The 15,916-nt window shown below is 40.5% G+C and overlaps 1 long non-coding RNA gene across 3 annotated transcripts in view; it reads left to right on the plus strand.

The window, feature by feature from the left end:
- Nucleotides 1–8,108, plus strand: part of LOC138918651 (uncharacterized) — a 40,295-nt gene extending 32,187 nt beyond the window's left edge. Inside the window, exons 2-5 of one of the 3 annotated variants that reach the window (XR_011428230.1) lie at nt 687–989; nt 1,318–1,394; nt 2,175–2,423; nt 5,360–8,108. This is a non-coding gene — a long non-coding RNA (uncharacterized lncRNA). Of the gene's footprint in view, nt 1–686; nt 990–1,317; nt 1,395–2,174; nt 3,856–4,503 lie in introns of those variants that run through there. The other 2 variants (XR_011428232.1, XR_011428231.1) reach the window with 2 other exon arrangements.
- The last annotated feature ends 7,808 nt before the right edge of the window (nt 8,109–15,916 follow it).

The raw sequence follows: 15,916 nt of genomic DNA on the forward strand, positions 1-15,916 counted from the left end.
TATTCTGACTCTTTTTTCCATCACAGTGATTATAACTTCTCCATCTTTCTGAAAATGATGCTGAAAAAAAAAGCTATCTCATATTATTGCAATGAAAGTAAAACAGATCTAAAAGAGAAGATGGCCTTCTTAAAGTTGGTAGTTTGTGAAGGTCTTGAGTCCAATGTCTCATGACAGGACACATGCATTTTGTCTCATGCATCCAGGAGGCTCATGCATTTTGGTGGCATGATGATTTATTGAAATACTGATTGGTATTGTGCTCTCTGTATTTGTCTCCAACCTTCCTTCCAAGAAGGTGTTTGGGCCACTGGTTGGCTGAAGCTGAAGCTGTTTAAGGTAACTTTGCATCTTATCTTCTGTGAAAGGCTGAGTATGTTGAAAAGGTTATATTAGGAGTTCTAGACGAAGATCAGAGACAAGGAGAGAAAAAGAGATTTTCCCCAGACAGAGAAGGGTTAGAATTTGATGGGTCCATGATGCGCCTTACCAGGAGAAGTGGCAAGACCAGAGAGTATGTCTTCCAGCCTCAGTGAATGCCACTGCAACAGAGAGCACCAGGCTTCTATGGACCGTGTGGGGTCGACAGAGAGAATAACAGAAAAAACCATGTGACCTGAAGATGAGGGACTTTGGTAGAGGCTGCTAAGTTTCATCAATATCTATTTCACCTCTCCTTCCCACAGGTCAACTCTATTTCTCCGCCAGCCCCCTTGCAACTAAGTGGAGCCAAGTGACTGAGTCTGGCTATGGAATGGAGGCTGAAGTAATATACACTACTTTTAGGCCTGGCCTTAAAGATGTCCTCAAGCTCTCTCCATTGCCACCTCCAATCCCTTTCTGGTCTGAGCGGCAGCAAGCAAAGGATTCAAAGCTCAAGAGGTTGACCGGAAGAGCCCGTGATGGAAGGAGCATGGACACCTGAGTTGCCTCTTGAGGAGAGCTGCCCGGATGACTTCCTGCCCTGGAACATCCACACTGGGCTTTGTGTGAGTAGGAAATAAACTTCTCATCTGAAGACACTGTTTTTTGGAGGGATTTTTTGCCTAATAACTAGCTTCAATGACCCTGTCTAATTCAGATTTCTTACCCTCATTTCCCATGCAACACATATGCCCACTAAATGCTAATATCTGGAGTAGAGGAGGAGATCTAAATAATAGCTGAGATTGATTTTCTCACGGGCTCAGTGGGATCCCGAGAGTTGCATTTGATTTGATTTAAGGAAAATGCATTACTTTGAAACAAGGCTTGACATTGTAGACTAAGAGTTTTACCTCATTTCTCCATCTGAATTCCTTTTTCTTTCTGGAAAAGACATCAGTTGAGGAATCTGGCCTCTCTGACGGACAAGACTCCCCAGCACACACCTCACAGTGATTTTTCCCGTCAAGGTAGGCATCAGCTTCCCGAACTCCCAGCTCCCATCCCTCTATTTCCAGCCCTTCTCCGTCCTTCCAGGGTATGAGCACGAGCCATAGAGGTCTGGAGAGCAAAGAGTTAAGCCTTTCTTTCAGGTCTTTTGCTTCTTCAGTTAATTAATTAGATTGAAATTTCAACTTCAGGCTGCTCTGCTGGTCTCTAGCTAGTGCTGTCACCTAAAATCCTGCCCGCCACACACGTGCTTTTGACAGCAAGAGCTTCTCAAAAGCCTCTCCACATCTCTATTCCAGGAATAATGCAAGGAAAGGGCCGATACCTGTGAAAGCTGAGTGCCGAAGCTCTCTCTGTCCACCGCTTCAAAAGAATAACTACCCTCAGTCTGCCTTTATTTTGTGTTATAGCTCTTCTTTTTCAATGAAAAGTCCCTGCTCTCTATTCATTATAAAGAATAAAGAGCTTTTCAAGTGTGAGTTGCTAAACCCAGAAGGGAGCAGAGCTATTTTTAAGAGGGTTTCAACTCTGAGCTGTTACACCAGGCCAGCCTGCCAGCAGCGGAGGTCTTCCAGGGAGGCCGAAGGCAATCGCAGCCTCTCTTCAGGAGGGGATATTTAGGAAGGAAGCTCCTGGGGCAGAAACATTCTAGCTCTCTGGCCCACAGATAGCTCCGGTGCCTTCATACCTGGCTCCTCTAGGCAGAACCTCGCAAGGGGGTCGGGGGAGTATTTTTTATTCTCACCCATTCGAGGTTTGCCTGCTGCCTTAGGTTTCTCACATCTACTTCCTCCAAATAGGAAACAATCTGCTTGATTCTCATCCGGGAGCACAGGGAGGAGGGGGGCCGCCTTTATGTCCTCTCCTATCTTCGTCAAGCCATATGCAACTGGCAGCCACCACGCTTCTCTCTGTGGGAAGAGGATAATCAGAGCTGGATTCCCGAATGAAAGGAGGAACATGCAGAGTCGCCTGCCTCTCGTCCAACCGTAGTGGCATCCTTGTGGCCTGGCTCAGTCCAGACGCTTCTGAAGTCTGTGCATTTAGGGGTAAGGATGGACTCTCAGATTCAGAGTGAGAGGACCTGGGTTCAAGTCTCACCTCTCTGTGCCTCCGTTCCCTTAGGGTAAAATGAGGACAATAGTACCATCCTTTCAGAGGTGCTGTGGGGAGGATTACCATCCTCTCCTGGGTGTGGAAAGGTCTGTCAACCTGCAGTGTCACATGCATGTTAATCTTTGACCTGAGGGCTGGGGAGCTATGCACTCTAATTTCAAGACCAGAAGTAGTGCTGCTGGATGACAGAGGGGATTGTGACAATTTGATAGAAACTATTCATGATGCGGGAGGATTGAGATTATGTTTTCTATCCTCTCCTCGCATTAAGCTTCTCTGCCAGAGAAAAAGGATGGGTAATTAAAACTATTCTATTGTTTTGACCACTTTCGGGAGTAAAAGACATGCATATAAACTAAAATGGTGCGAGGAAACAAAAATGATCAACTAATTTCATACGAAGGATTGCTAAAGGAAATAGAGAAACTTATTTGATTATAATATATCTTGTACCATAGAGGTACAGAGCTTACAGAGATATACGTCAGTAAAAAAAATTTTTAAGAAAAAATAATAGCCAGGAAAAACATAGGCAAAGTAGGATGATTAGACCCAAGGGAAAAGATAGTGCACATGTATGCAGGTGATAAGGTTATACTGTTCTAAAGATGGGGCAACCAATTAGGCTCTGAGCTTCCAGGAGGCCAAAGCAAAAAGGGAAATATGATGTTACCAAATTTATATCTTTCATGAGGAACCCCCTACTGCTACCAATTCCTCATCCTTTTTTTATCATAAGACTCATAAGCATGGATATTTAGCTTGAGGAAGAGAATACATAGGGAGTTTCATTATGGCCTTCTTCAAGTATTTGATGGGCTGCCAAGTACAAAAAGGAAAGATTGCTTTGGGTAATTCCAGACTGCAAAACTAGAATCAATGAGTGTAAGTTAAGGGGAACAGATTTGGGTTAAAAATAAAGAACTTTCTAACAATTAGAGTTATCCATAAATGGAATGAGCTGTCTGGCAAAGAAGTGAGCTCCCTGTTACTGGAAGTGATCAAACAGAGGCTGGCTAACCATCTGTTAAGGATAAAAAGGATTTGTGCATAATGAGGGAATTATGCAACAACATAATACAAGGCTCTTCATAACAGTCTTATTTATAATAGTAGGAAAGAAAAATAGAATCAACCTAAATGTCCAACAATAGGGGATTAGCTAAATTATTTATGGTACTCTCGTATGATTTACTTTTTACAGATTTTACAGATGTTAAAAATCAGTAAAATAATGAGATGGGAAATGCTTATAATCTACTACTAAGTGGAAAAAAGCAGGCAACTAAAAGAGCATATACATTGATACCATTTGTAGAGAAGATTTGTGTATGGAAAAATAACACTAAAGAGTGTGTACATGAACTCGTTCATTGTGATTATCATTAGTGTTTGAATTATGGGTGATCTTCCTCTTCTGGGCCTTTCAAGGTTTTCCAAGTTTTCTACTTTGAGCACTTACCACTTATGTAATTAGAAAAAAAGAAAAGGTAAAAAGAAAAAAAAATTCCCGAAGAGTCTCTTATTAGCTAGTAGTTTAAACTATATGATCCCTATAGTTTTTCAGACCTAAGGTTCTATGATTTTTATTTTAAATTTAGGTTGATTTTTTTCCCCTATAATATAACTTGTTTTTGAAAAAATTTTAATCAAATGTAAATACCTCCTCACCAAAATATTGGCTTAAATTATGAAGTTTCGCTGTAATCTAATGCATCTGATTGCTCTGGCTATTTTCATCTGAAGTCTCCTTTGGAAATATATGGGATATAAATTTTAAAGTCTGCACAGCAGAGTAGAGGAGCTTAAGAATTGGAATCAGACACCACTGGATCTCAAATTTTGGCTCCAATACACACCAGCCCTAGTTTCCTCAATTTTAATACGGGATAAAAATAATAGCTAAGATTTGTAGAAGATTCATTTTGTGCCAGGCACCATTTAAGTGTTTTACATGCAACGGAATCCTCAAAACAATCCTCTGAGATGACTTCTATTCTCCTTATTTTTCAGATGATAAAACTAAAGAACAGAGAATTTCAGTATCTTGCCAAGATCAGATGGCTAGAAAGTGATGGAGTAAAAATTCAACCTCAGGCAGTCCACCCTTAGGATCTATAGTGTTAACCACTATACTATACTACCTTATAGAGTTACGGAAGGATTAATTCAATTAACATAAGTATAGTGCCCAGCAGAAAAGTGGACAGTCAGTTTGTTAGATTTCCCTTTAAACTTTTCCATAGCTATTTGGCCCCGGAAAGACTTTTGATTATCTTCCCCAAGACTACACTCAATCAACACACCGGGGGAATGTGGCTCTGTGGTTGGTAGTCTCCCAACGAGTTCGTTATCGATGGCGCTCGTGACAAACTCAGGGATATTAGAAATTGTATTCCACAGGACTCCATTCTGGGAATGATTCTTTAATATTTCATCAATGATTTACATGGATAAAACAGAAAATAAGCTCCTAAAGCTGACAGATGATACATGCTGTTAGCAGATGACACCCATCGTCAGTTAGGAAGGCTAGCATCCAGGACAGGATTAGAATTCCAAATGGTCTGGCAAGATGGAGAAGAGGTGGAGGCAAAAAGAATGAACTTCATTAGCAACTAGCAGAGAGTAATCTGTTTATTAAGAGAAAAAACATACACCAGCATGGCAAGGGCAGTGACTAACAATGAATGATTGTTGCTGGAAAGAGTTAATGGTTAAAGTTGCTCACAAGCTGGAAATGAGACAGAAAGTCAAGAATGACTCTGGAAATGGGCTGAAAAAATAAGAATATCTTGGGGTGAATCAATTTCCCATTACATACTATATTATAAAAACTCTTTTTTGAGTGCTGTGTTTTGTTCCTCAGTATTGTTCTGGACATCTTGGAAAAGGCACGCAGAGGGCAAAGGAAATCTTCATGATTGCAAAATACAACTGAGAGGATAATGAAGGAACTGAGAACTTTTCATTGAAGAAGACAAGTCAATTGCTGACAATTCATTTAAGAATTGTTTACTGAGCACCATCTATGTGCCAGCCTTTGTGCTGGGTGCTGGGAGACAAAGAGGATCAAGACTTGGTTTCTGCCCCTAAGAAGCACAGAGACGAGAGGATAATCACTTTGAAGTTACTGTTATTTAGAACTCTGATGTTTGTGTCATTCTGGGCTAACTCCTATGCCTCTCTTTCTTTTATATCCTCTTCCTTCCCTTTCCTCATTTCCTCTTCTTTCCTCTTTTCCTTTCCTTCCCTAGACTTTAGGTCTGTAATTGGAGCCCCCTAGTATGGCAGGTTAGCCAAGTGTGTTCAATGGAGTCCCATCTGAGACTTTGCCAAGATACAAAGCCCCTCTCTTCTTACATTTTAAGGGATTTCTGTAAACTCATCTTTTATCCTCCACATACTCCACTAAAATTTCAGGCAATGAAGCAAGACTGGGAGAGAGAAAAGTAGGTTCCCAGATGCTAAATAGATCAGTTTGGCTAGAGAGAATGCTAGAGTAGATATATTATGAATTTTATAATATTAAGGAATTTGAACTTTTTCTTGTTGATGACAGAAAGTCAATGGAAGTTTGTGAGAAAGGAAGTGACAGGATCAATTTAGGGTTTTAGGAAGATTAACCTTATTGTGGTAGACAGAATGGGTTGTTAGGGGGCAGACAGGAGGCAGGAATCCATTAGAAGATGGTTATTAAGCTATAAAAAATAAGGACCAGAATTAGGCAGCAGAGTTAGAATAAGCAGAAGATATGTGGAGTGAGAGACACTGGAAAGGAAAAATCAATAAGATTTGGTGCCTAAGTAAATACAAGCATCCAAGGAGAGAGAGGAATTAGAAACAACCCATAGGTGGTAGACAAGGAGTTTGGGAAATGAAAATACCATTGACCAAAACGGAGTAGTGGGGAGGTGAAGGTGGTTTGTGGTGAGGCGATCATGATGGGTTCAGGGCTAGACAGCTGGTCTTTGTGTTGATGGAATATATAAATAAAAGCCAACAGGGAGCTGGGAATAGGTTTCCTAGGAGATCATCCTCTCCGAGGTAATAGTGTGTTTTGGACACCTCCACCTGTATATCCCACTGACACATCACACTCTGCATGCCTAAAACTAAACTCTACTGTCATTCACAAACACAAAGCTTAATTTGTGTTCCTCTTCAAGGTTAATCATGCTTTTAAACATCCAGGCTACCAAACTCAGTGTCATCTCTCACCTTTCCTGCTCCCACAAGCAACTTGTCACTAAAACAATTGATTCTAAGAGCAGTATATGTTGTGTATCAATTCCTATTGCCACAAATTAATATTTGCAGGATTTGTTCCTTTAGCTATCATAGTCTTACGACAGATTTTCTTGGCACACAAGTCTGTATTTTTCCACCGCTTACAGAATGAAATTCAAAGTCTTCCAGGAATGAACATACCTGTCTAGCCTAATCACTGAGAATATCTATACGTCCCCAACCTGAAAAGCCCCACCAGCTTCCTTGTCTTTCTTTAATGATGCCAGGCATTTCTATGCCTGGGGTGCCTCTATGGATGCTGTTCCATTATTTTGGAATAACTTTTTCCACTTAAGGAGAATATCTTTCAAGTTCTGAGTCACATGCTAGTGCCATTGTGAGAGCTTCTCTGACCTCCCATTGCTTGTCTCTCTTCCCTCACGCTGCTTTTTCTGAAAGCAAGAGCCTGAACCAGGGAGGTGGGAATAGACATGGGAAGAAGCAAAGGATGTGATAAAAATCTAAGCAAAAGATTGTGGGGAAGAGAGACCCAGAGAAGGGAGAGGTTAAAGATAAAATGGCAGTCTTGGCCAGCCCTGGTTGACTGGGGAGAATTACAGCATACAAAAAAAAGAGTAATTTGGCTTTGAGCATGTTTGGGTGGAGATACTAGCATTGAACCCAAATTGAGCTGATAATTGAAAAGCCTTATAGAAATGAAAAGTGTGGCCGGCACTAGAGAAAAATATTGGGAAATTATATGCAAAGAGATGATACTAAATGCAGGGGGAATAGAAGAATAGAGGATTTCCAGAGAAGAGTCTGTTAGAGAGAAGGTTGGTCTGAGGACAGAGCTATAAACATGTGACTGCTTTCTAAGATGAGAGGAGCAAGTCCAACTAGCAAAAGAGCCAGACGAAGACTGGCCACCGAGTGAAATTACCTATTTTAATTTCCCTAAAAGGTAATTTTTTTTATTTTTAAATTTTTATGGGAAACTTTTAATTTCTGAGATGTTGTGCTTCTGACTTGAGGAAACTACTGATTCTCTGCTCAAATTGGAATCTTTTTGCTTACAAATCTTGATAATTAGCATGTGAAAATCAATCATTTTTCTTTCAAAAGAGATATTCCATTCTTATATGCAGGTATCTAACCAAAACCAATAACAACTAAATATTAAGCTAAAGAATTTAAAGAGAAGTGGGTTAATAGGGGCTGTTTTTCACGTGATCTGATAACATATTGGGGGTGGGGTGGGAGGTTGGCATAAGATGTGTTAAAATGGATTCAATTTGACCAAATCACAGCTTTTGAAAGAACTTCTTTTTAGCACAAGGATTGTTGTTTTTAGAGGAATTTATTGAAATAAAGATATTATAAAAATACATTCTTGTTGTAAAAATAATCCAAACAATCCACAAATATAGAAGTCAATATGAAAGCTCCACCACAGTAAACAATTTGGCATCTACCCTCTTAGACTTTTCAGAATACATACACAATCATGTATGCCTGTATCTTTTCTATACGTCACTTGCCCAACTTCCATTATCTCATTTCCCCTGAAAATAACAAGCTATAGCAATTAACAAGTTCATTAATAAAGGTGACATTTGTACAACACCTTGACACACATTACATTTCACATGAGTTATATCCTGGATCCTCACTCTGATGTTCAGAAGTAGGCAGTGTGAGATTGTTGGTGTCATTTTATAGACGGTGTCATTTTATAGACAATGTCATTTTTCCAAAGTCTCAAAGCTACTTGTGCTGAAGCAGTTGCAACTAGACTTGGGTCCTCCATACCAAACAAGTTTATTTCCTACATCACAGTGTTTCCCACAGGGGAGTTCCACAGCCAGGTCTCCCCAGCCTCAGCTAAGTGTCCTACAGAGTATGTCCACTCAAAATTTGGATTAGGATACAATTTTGAACATCAGCATGCAGTTGCCTAGTAGTTTTCTTTACATGGAAAAAGGATGGCCTTCCTGGCTTGATCTGCCAAGTATCTGGATCACCTTTTGAAATGATGACAATGGAGGGTACAATGAACACTCTACAGGACCCCAAACTCATGTCTCTATATGTAATCCAGCTAATAAATAATGCTGGAAATGGACAACATGCTGTTAAAAAAAACAAGAAAGAAGGTCCGAAATGGAGTCACTTAGGCTAAGCCCCGCATCACCAAACTGAGTCTCAATTACAGCTTTGGTTCTCCCAAAAATGGAATCTTAAACCAGTCAGTCAGGAATCCCCTGATCAACACTGGTTAGGTTATCTGCCTGATAGACCCTTGCCATCCCCTAAAGGAGAGTAACCTTGCAATAGCCAACCCACTTTTTTGCCTAGTAAAAAGGGTCCACTCCCTTCTGCCTATAGAAGTCTTTCATTTTGTACAGCTCCTTGGAGGTCTTTTCTATCTGCTGCCCAATTTGAATTGATTTTTGCTCAAACAATCTCTCAAAATTTTTAATATGCCTCAGTTTATCTTTTAGCAATTGTAATGAACGGAAATTTGGGGGAGAGGTGCAAGATGTAGTGTAGTGGAAAGAGCACTACTATATTTCACTCCTGAGAAACATCTCCCCAACACACACACATTTTAATACTTGGAAATAGGCACTCACCTTACAAATCCATGGGTCTTTGATTTAGTGAAGACCAGTACATGGAGATTCATTAAAAGTAGATTCTTGGACAGCTAATCGTTGACAAAGGAACTAAGAACATACAATGGAGAAAGGAAAGTCTCTTCAATAAATGGTTTTGGGAGAACTGGACAGCCACATGCAAGAATGAAAGTAAACCATTATCTTTTGCCATACACAAAAATTAACTCAAAATGGATCAAAGACTTGAAAGTAAGACCTGAAACCATAAAACTCCTAGAAGAAAATATAGTCAGTACATTCTTTGACATCGGTCTTAGAAGGATCTTTTCAAATACCATGTCTACTCCGGCAAGGGAAACAAAAGAAAAAATTAGCAAGTGGTACTTCATCAGACTTCTGTAAGGCAAAGGGAACCAGGAACAAAATGAAAAGACAACCCACCTACTGGGAGAAAATGTTTGCAAATCATGTATCTGACAAGGGGTTAATGTCCAAAATATATAAAAAACTCACACAAGTCAACAACAAAAAAACCAAACAACCCGATCAAAAAATGGCCAGAGGATATGAACAGACATTTTTCCAAAGAAGATATACAGATGGCCAATAGGCATATGAAAAGATGTTCAACATCACTAATCATCAGGGAAATGTAAATCAAAACTACACTAAGATATCACCTTACACCTGTTAGAATGGCTATAATCACCAAGACAAAACACAACAAATGTTGGAAAGGATGTAAAGAAAGCGAACCCTCATACACTGCTGGTGGGAATGCAAACTGGTGCAGCCACTATGGAAAACAATATGGTGATTTCTCAAAAAATTAAAAATAGAATACCATACGACCCAGCTATCCCACTAAGGCTTATCTATCCAAAGAACTTGAAATCAATAATTCAAAGAGACTTATGCACTCCAATGTTCATTGGAGCATTATTCACAATAGTCAAGAAGGAGAAGCAACCCAACTGGCCAGAGACTGATGATTGGATAAAGAAGATGTGGCATATATATGTGTGTGTGTGTGTGTGTGTTTGTATGTATATGTGTGTATATATATATATATATACATATATATATATATACACACAATGGAATACTACTCAGCTATAAAAAAAGACAAAATCATTCCATTTGCAACAACATGGATGGAACTTGAGGGTATTTTGTTAAGTGAAATAAGTCAGACAGAGAAATACAAACCCCGTATGATTTCACTCATATGTGGAAGATAAGCTAACACATGGACAAAGAACAGCTTAGTGGTTACCTAAGGGGTTAACCTTGGGGAAGGGGTTATGGGGGTGGGCATACGGGGTGAAGGGGCACACTTATATGGTGACTGACAAACAATAATGTACAAGTGAAATTTCACAATGTTATTATGAAAGAATTATGGAAACTATTATGACCTCAATAAAATAAAATTTAAATTAAAAAAAAACCCACACACAAAGACTAGATTCTTGTCTAAACTCTTACATTTCCCCATCTTGGGCAGGTCATTTAACCTCCCAGTGTTGTGAACATGAGGTGACATATATGAGGCTCACTACAGGCTACAAGAGGTGTCTTAATAATAACTAACATTTATTGAGGGTTTACTCTGTTCCAGTTACTGTTCTTAGTGCATTGAGAGGATTTTCTCATTTAATCCTCACAGTGAACTTCTTAGGAAAGTCCTATAAATATCCCAGTTTTATAGATGAGCAAAGTGAGATTTAGAAGTTCAAATGAATATAGCTATAGGTCAAAAACTGGTAAGTGGCAAAGCTGGGAGCTGAATACGGTAGTACAAGGCCAGAAGCTCCCCAACTAACCTCAATAACATTGACCTACTTGCTCCCTATGATTTCAGATCATTGTCATTTTATGTTCTTTCTTCCTGTTCCATTCCTCTACAGGTTTACTAGTTGATTTGATTTATTATCAACTCAGATGCCTTCAGGATTATAAACGTGGAGCTGGTGAGGGATGGCAAACATTAAGAATGGTAAACAATATGATTCTCAGCCTGTACACACACACAGGCGCACACACACCACACCACACTGACCTTTGGAGTACCTTTTGCACAGTGGCAATAACACCTTACCATAAAATATCATATTTATTGCCAATAAATAACACATCAAATTAAACAAAACAAAAAAAAAAGAAAAGAAAACAAACCTTGGACTGACTCTTTAAAAAGTAAAGCAAATTAAATGTATTAGAAATCCTTCCAATGGTCAAAAAAATGTGTTGACTTCAGCTATCAGTTTGGGAACCTGTGTTGTCTCCAAGTAATAATATATATTCCGGATGTATTACAGCAATACCCGCAAAAACTTCAATAAAGCTAAAGGAGATGCTGAAGAGGAGGAGAAGGTAGCCCAGAATGGATCTGTAACTTCCCAGGAAGGATGTCTCCAAAATGACATTTTTATTGAACGCTTCCTATCAAATACTAGGTACTTTCCCTTGTCTCATGTGCCTTTACCTCCCGTCATTTCTGTGGAGGAGAGTTAGAGGGTCCCATTTTACAGATTACCCAATTAAGGTTCTAAGGAGGGAGTAGCTTTTCTAGTACACTCACCTAGGGGCAGAGGTGGGTGTATCATGAAGCCAATGAAGACCCTCAGTTGTTCTTTCCAAAGCCCTGAATCTGACTTTATTCATAGTTTTGTGTTCTCTTTATTAAAGAGCATCCTCCAAATTGCTCATGCTTTCCCAAACCCGGATCCATGCCTGCATGGGAATCAAAAGCCTGCGATAAGAGCCGCCTTGAGCAAGTCAACCTCTGACTCCAGCTTTCTCTTGGGTGAAGAGAACACCACAAACGCCAGGATCTCTGGCCAGCTCCCGGACTGTGGAACTTTATACATCCTTCGTTTCTCCTGGTGGCCTTCCCCGTAAATTTAACGTTTATCTCTCCACCATGCAGAGATGCTTGGAGGGCAATGTGGAGTATATTTTTACAGCTTTGGTTTTTCTTTTAATTGTGAAGTTGTCACTAGCCTGCAGGAAATGCGATGCCAAAAGGAAGGGGAGTGGATCCCTTCCAGACCTCTACAACTTTCAGATTATACTAAACCAGGAGCAAAAACCCTCTTTAGCATTTGAAAGGGAAGGCAATTGTATTACTAAACCTCACTCAACCGCCTCCAGACTTTACTCAGCCAGAGAACAAAGGGAGAAAAGCAAACATCACTTCACACCCTTATTCAGGGGAGGTTAAAAGAGACCTCCCACTATACAAAAGTCCTCTAAAGGTCAGTTTGGGAGTGTATTGAGGAGGAAGGCACTGGCCAGGGAACAAAATGTTTACCGTCACTCTTGGGCAGGCTGCTTCTGTTTTCCTTTCAGCACGTGCATGGGATACATCTGTCAGAATTGGACATTTTCATCCCCGATTAGCTTGCTGGTGGTCAAATTATACTTCCTTGGCCCTCTTCAGTCTTTTTCAGATTCTTGATTCCAGTTGCACTAAGAAAGCAGGGCCACCCTGAGCCAAGACAACTCCCTGGTGATGATTGTTCATTTATATTCATCAAGTCAACAGGTAATCATTGAACGGGTAACAAGCACTATACTAGGCGCTGGAAGGATGGAACAATGTGAGAGCTGAGGCTGTAGTCTTAGAGCTTCAATTCAATGGGAGAAGAATGACATTAAACAATGAAACACACACTTCATTATTTAAGTACAACAGTGATAAATATTTGAAGGAGCACACTGTGCCAAGAGAGCTTAACATGAGAGTGGCCGACTTCACATGGGCTGTAAGAGAGGGGCTTTCTTTCAGGAACGGAAGGAGTAGGAGTTAGCTGTGAGCCAGGGCAGTTGAGATGTTGCTGGGTGGGGGTGGGAGCAGCAGGCAAAAACTCTCTGACTGGGAAAAAATATGGCCTGGCACAGGAATTGGAAGAAGACTAACGTGGCTGGAGCCTAGAGGGCAGAATGGGGCTGGAGACTAGGCAGGAGGGGAACTTCCACAGGGCTTTGTATTCTGCAGGCTTTTGCTTTCTATCTCCAAAGCAATGGGGAGCTAGTTATGGGATTTAATGAGGGAAGTAACTTAGGAGGGTTGCAATGTAGAGAGAGAGTTTTAGGGGGCAAGAGACTAATGCAGGGGGACCAGTTAACAAGCTCTGTCAAAAGTCAAGATGAGAAGTTCTCGAATTTTAATGAGTTGCCTGGGGATCCTGTTAGAAATGCAGATTCTGATTCAGGAGGTCTGGGGTGGGGCCAGAGATTCTGCATTTATTACCCAAGAGTTGTGTACTGACTTGTTAGTGATTTCAAATCTGTATTTTGAAAGCTTGTTTTGGGCAAAGCTGTTTGTGGTTTGAACTTGTTTTGGATAACTAGTTTTGATGAAGTTTGACCAGCAACTCAAGAGCATTCGGTCTGGGCAAGGCTACTCTTTGCTGATCTAAATAGCTCTCCGAAGATCTGGAGACACTTGCTCCTGGTGTGGCCATGCTACTCTTGGTCAGCACTGGTGTTAAACAATGCAGCAGTCTCAGGAAGAGATGGGACATCTGTTCCTGCCTTGGCGAGGCTACTCCTCGTAGGCAGTGGCACAAGCTGTGTAACCATCCCTGGAGTAATAACTTTCAGAGAAGCCCACCTTGCCTGCCAACACTGGCACCATTGCCCACCAGCTATGTGCCCCAGGAGTGAAGGACCTAAGCTAGCCGCTGATAAGCCCAGCTTTTGGTTGGAAAGGTTGACGCTACTGAGAACCAACTCGTAGAAAGGTACACCTCAACTCAGTTTGGACTTTACTTCTTTCATCCCCCTTTGCCTGGAACAGTAGTGTAATTAATTTATCATTGGTTTGGAGTATGTTATTTTTTATTGACTTATTAAGAGACATTATCCTGTATGCCACTGGCTTGTGAAAAAATTATAACTAGAAATTATAATTCCTGTAGCAAGCTTGTGTTAAATAAATTATTGGCAAAGACAACCTTGGTTTCTGAGCATAATTTGCCCTGAACAAAACACCACATAGCCATGCTGCTGGTCCACACCACAAATGCTTTAGTCACAGAGCTTTAGAGCAAGGTGTTTGCAATGGAGATGAAGAATAGCAGACAAATTTGAGAGCTGTTGTGTGGGAAGTCTCACAGGTCTCTGATCTTGGCAACTCGGTGAAAAGGGGTGGTGTTTACTAAGACGGGATGCACCAGAAAAGAAAGAGTCAGTTTGGGTGGGAAGTGAAAAGCTCAGTTTGGACATGTTGAGTTTGATGTGTCTTACAAATATCTAAAAAGGCAATGATACATATGGATCTGAAGCTCAAGAAAGGGGAGGAAGCTGGAGATACAAATTTAGGAGTCATCAATATGTATGTGGTAATTGAAGCAATAAAAATGGATGCTATCAGCCTAGGGAGAGAGTACACAGCAGGAGTCATAAACTAAAATTTGGCCTGTTGGCCATCTGTTGGTCTTCTCTTAAGTATCTTGGGAAGAGAAGCCCAAAAAACCTCGAATATTTAACAACTGAGTGGGGAGAAAAAGCCAGCAAAAAAAATCTGAGAAGAAAAGGTCAGAGAGATGGAAGAAAAACTAAGTTGCTATCCAACAGTCATTGCCTTTCTTTCTTGCTGACAGAACAGGTTTTAGACCTGGAGATGGCTTGAGATACAGGAATATGAACTCTCCCTATTTCCCCAGTGGCTGAGTTGTGGTTGATCTAAACCAGACATAATAATCTCATTCCACTCTGCATGTAGATTGATCTAATAGTGGATTCTGACTAAGGAGACAAAAAAAAGGGAAGTAGGTTGGCATGAGTGGGGATTCAATGAAGGCATTTTTCTTTCCTATAAAAAGAACAAGAACAAGAAAAGAGATTCCTGGTGCCACTGTTTCCCCTTTTTCCTGCTCTGAACTCAGACATGGTGTCAGAGCAATGTCAGCCATCTAGGGCTGAGAGGAGATGAAATAAAGGTGAAAACTCAAAAGCTGAGAATGGTGAAATTAAAAACTAAAATGTGCTCATGTTGCTGATGACACAGCTGACCTGCTGAACCCCTCCCCCACCTCCCCCCCACCTCCACCCCAGTGTTTTTGTTAAGTGAGATGATAAATGCCCATACTACTTAAGCCACCGTTAGGGGGTTCTGTCATTGGCAGCTGAACGTATTTCCAACTGTTAATTAGTGTATATTGTTTAGTGACATTGTACGGTCATATGTTGCTTAATGATGGGGATATGTTCTGAGAAATGCATTGTTAGGTGACTTCATTGTTCTGCAAACGTAGTAGAGTGTACTCATACAACCCTAGATAGTGAGGCCTACTACACAACAAGGCTACATGGTACTAATCTTATGGGACCACCGTCGTACATGTTGTCCGTCATTGACTGAAATGTTATGTGGTGCATGACTGTATAGTGTAGTTCTGGAGCTAGAGACATGATTCAGACAGATACAGTGCTTAACTTTGGACATTTTCTGTGTTTTCTCATCTGCAATAGTATCTACCCCAAGAACTCTCATGTACTGTTGGTGGGAGTGTAAATAGTAAAGCTACTTTGTAATTAGGCAGGATTTACTAAAACTGAAAATG

This window comes from Equus caballus, chromosome 18, assembly GCF_041296265.1.
Source record: "Equus caballus isolate H_3958 breed thoroughbred chromosome 18, TB-T2T, whole genome shotgun sequence".
Classification (NCBI taxonomy): domain Eukaryota; kingdom Metazoa; phylum Chordata; class Mammalia; order Perissodactyla; family Equidae; genus Equus; species Equus caballus.